The 3,868-nt window shown below is 40.5% G+C and overlaps 1 long non-coding RNA gene across 1 annotated transcript; it reads right to left on the bottom strand.

Annotated features, from left to right (window-relative positions):
* Nucleotides 1-314: 314 nt before the first annotated feature.
* Nucleotides 315-2,643, bottom strand: LOC145087757 (uncharacterized). Its single transcript, XR_013700872.1, has 3 exons — nt 2,093-2,643; nt 1,720-1,980; nt 315-1,605 (listed from the first exon to the last, which is right to left on the bottom strand). It is a non-coding gene; the product is annotated as an uncharacterized LOC145087757 (long non-coding RNA).
* Between the last annotated feature and the right edge of the window lie 1,225 nt (nt 2,644-3,868).

The raw sequence follows: 3,868 nt of genomic DNA, 5'->3' as shown, positions 1-3,868 counted from the left end.
GCGTCGGGATAGGTGTCGTCGCCGTAGCTTGGTATTCTTGTAGTGGTGTTTTGTTAATTTGTTGAGGACCTATATAAATTTGAAAATTTGGTACTTTGTTAAACTGTTAAGGACTTAATTTAATTCTTATGAATTTGATAATTTGATAGTTTACTAAATTGTTAGACTTAATGCATTTGTGACATAATTGTTAAGTACTAATTTGTTTTTTAATTTATGTACTTAATTTGTAGGCAGATGTTAATTTTCAAATCTGAGGACTAGATTACGCTGATAACTTATTAGCTGCGACATAGGAGTATTAGTGACACCAAGCAATAGCGACGAATCCAAAACATGGCACCCTAGAGTATTAGCTACAAGTCAATTGCGACGACCCATTAACGACGACATGCCATTGTTAATCCTCTTATTCCTAGTGGTGGTGCCAAAAATTCTCATCACATGAAAATCACATCTTTTTTGTGCTATTAACTTTTTAACAACGAATCATGATGTGTCAAAAATTAAAAAGTATAAGTTAAATAATTCTCCGAAAAAGAACAACATACACTCATACACATAATTAATAATCATGAGTCATTAGCTAAAACCATAACCCGGAATTACAAAAATACCACATCCACGATCACAATAACATTCTCAATTAAAACCAAAATGTCGTTCATCACATAAAAGAAAGATAACTAATACCAGTTCCATATGAAGCAAAGAGGAGATACCAACCTAATTGTTTACACGATAGATTGAGAAAAAAAACAGATATCGATAAACGTTCAAACATATGAAAAGATAAAAACAAACTAACAAGTCCATATCACTCATCTAGGAGAGTTACATTCAAACAATCTTGAGGGAAGTACCACAATGTTGAAGAAACACACCTACCTTTTTCCAGGTGTATCAGTATCAGAAAATCTCGTGTATGGTGATGATGGGGTGGACCATGACTCTGGTTTATCCACAGCACCATGCTTCAAGAAGCTATGAAACAATGAATATTCTTCCATTGTCTTTTCACAAGGCACCCAATTGAGTTGATGAAAATCTAGTCTGCGAAGCTTGTGAAGATCTATTGGCCAGTATTCCATTAAATAAAGGTTTTCATCCGAACTAATAAAATCAAAAGCCAAAGAGATGGACTTGATAAAATGTGTATGAAAAAACGTGAATTTAGGCAGCATAGGGTTGAGTCGCATTTCCCATACATGTGCCCCTCCCCTTGAAAGTGTTGAAGATTAATTCAGAATTAGAGTTTAAAAGCACGTTTTCTTTTATGTTTGAATAAATCAAAGCTCCAGTGAGTGTGTTCCTGGTCTTTGGCAAGTAGTCAAGTCAGTTCCTAGTTTGTAGCTAAGTTTCAGTATAAAAAGAAAGGCTAGTGTACGTAGAAAATTATCTCTTTTTGTTTGCTGTTCATTGAATAAAACAGTAACACTTAGCCTCTGTTCTCCCTGCTCTTATTCCTAACTATTTTTCTGCTTCTGTAGCCTTGATTAAAGCTGTTTTCCAGTTCTTACCCTCCTGTGACTTACTACTTCTGTCCCCTGTGTATTTCACCATCCTGTCCCTGATTTGCTGCTTCATTAAAAGACTGTGTTGCCCCTGTGAAAAACCAACATTTGGTATCAGAGCAATCCTGGTGTATGCCAAAATATCAACCTCGTGTGATAGATATGTCTGGAAGCAATGGAGAAAAAGATGGTCAAGTCACACTACATTATCCAATGTTGTCAAGATCCAATTATGCTGCATGGGCAATCAAGATGAAGGTGTTTATGCAGGCCCAAGGTGTTTGGGAAGCTGTTGAACCGAGAACAGCCAATACAGCGGTGGAAGTGAAGAAAGATAAATTGGCATTGGCAGCCATTTATCAAGGAATACCTGAGGATCTATTGCTGTCACTGGCTGAGAAGAAAACAGCCAAAGAAGCATGGGATGCTTTGAAGACCATGTTTATGGGAGCAGACAGAGTGAGGACTGCAAGAATTCAAACATTGAAGTATGAGTTTGAATCATTGAACATGAAGGAAACAGAAGGAGTAGATGAGTTTGCTGTGAAAGTGATAAACATAGTAAGTACCATGCGTACCTTGGGAGATACTGTAGATGAATCCTATGTGGTGAAGAAGCTACTTAGGGCAGTACCAGCCAAATTCCTTCAGATAGCCTCAACCCTTGAACAGTTTGCTGACCTGGATGAAATGACAGTAGAGGAAGTGATCGATAGGCTTAAAGCTCATGAAGAGAGAATGAAGGGACATGGTGATACAGAGGAGAGAAAGTTACTATTAACCCACCAAGAGTGGACTGAAAGAAATAAGAAGAAGGGAGAAGGTAGCTCTAAGTCAGCCCCAAAAGGCAATCGTGGTGGGTGTTCACGAGGAAGAGGAAGAGGCCGGGGGAGAGGTGGTCCGAGTGGTGGTCGAGGCGGTCGTGGCAGAGGTGGCTCTCACCAACAGAAAGAAAGGAGTCACAATGGAGGTCACAGTCAAGACAAAAGTAACATACAATGTTACAATTGTCAAGAGTTCGGGCACTATGCAGCTGAGTGCACGAACCCGAGAAAAGAGAGAAATCACGAAAACAATCTGATCCAGGAAGATAATGAACCGGCTTTGTTGCTGTCATCCCTTGAAGCTAAAGAAGGTTGCTGTCATCCCTTGAAGCTAAAGAAGAAGCAGGGAAAGTACTCTTGAATGAAGAAAAGGTCAACCCGAAGCTGAGATCAAATGGAGATGTTGCAGCTGACCCACACATGTGGTATCTGGACACAGGGGCCAGCAACCACATGACTGGAGATAGAGGCAAGTTTCAGGAGCTAGACACCACAGTCCAAGGCACTGTAAGGTTTGGCAACAATTCAAAGGTAAGAATTGAAGGAAAAGGCATGATTACCTTTCAGTGTAATAATGGGGAGCAAAGAAAATTAGAAGAAGTATATTATATACCTAAACTGTGCAGCAACATCATAAGCCTTGGCCAACTTGATGAAAGAGGAGATGAGATTAGAATCAACAAGAATGTTCTGAGAATTTATGACTCCAACATGAGGCTACTTATGAAGGTACAGAGGTCATCAAATCGACTATACAAGATAGAACTTAGAGAAGTCAGCTCAAGATGTCTAGTTGGTGAAATCAAGGACTCAACCTGGCTTTGGCATACAAGGCTAGGTCACGTAAACTTCACGGCTTTGAAGTCCATGGTGGACAAGGGAATAATTGAAGGAGTACCCAAAATGGTTATGCCATCCGAACCGTGTGAAGGCTGCCTGGTTGGAAAACAGTCAAGAAAACCATACCCATCAAGTACAAACTTCAGGGCACAGAAGAGACTTGAATTAATCCACGGAGACTTGTGTGGACTAGTCACACCTCCTACACCAGCGGGAAACAGGTACTTTATGCTCCTAGTCGATGACTACAACAGGGTGATGTGGGTATACCTGCTAAAAACGAAAGATGAAGCTCTTCAATCATTCAAGAATTTCAGAGCTAAGGTGGAGAATGAAACAGGTGAGAAGATCAAAGTTCTAAGAACGGACAGGGGTGGTGAATTTCTGTCAAATCAATTCACCACCTACTGCAACGAAACGGGACTCGATCGACAATTTACCTCACCGTACTCACCACAGCAGAACGGGGTGGTGGAGAGGCGTAATCGTACAGTGATTGAAATGGTGAGAAGCAACTTAATGACAATGAAGCTTCCACATACGCTATGGGGAGAAGCCGTGAGTCACGCAGTATACGTGTTGAATAGAATAAGCACGAGAGCCTTGAAAAATTCCACACCCTACGAGATGTGGGCTGATCGCAAACCTCATGTTGGTCATCTAAGAGTGTTCGGATGTGTCGCGCATATG

This window comes from Lactuca serriola, chromosome 2 (genome assembly GCF_051521515.1).
Source record: "Lactuca serriola cultivar US96UC23 chromosome 2, Lser_US96UC23_V15, whole genome shotgun sequence".
Lineage (NCBI taxonomy): Eukaryota > Viridiplantae > Streptophyta > Magnoliopsida > Asterales > Asteraceae > Lactuca > Lactuca serriola.
This window is presented reverse-complemented; position numbering and strand designations above follow the sequence as displayed.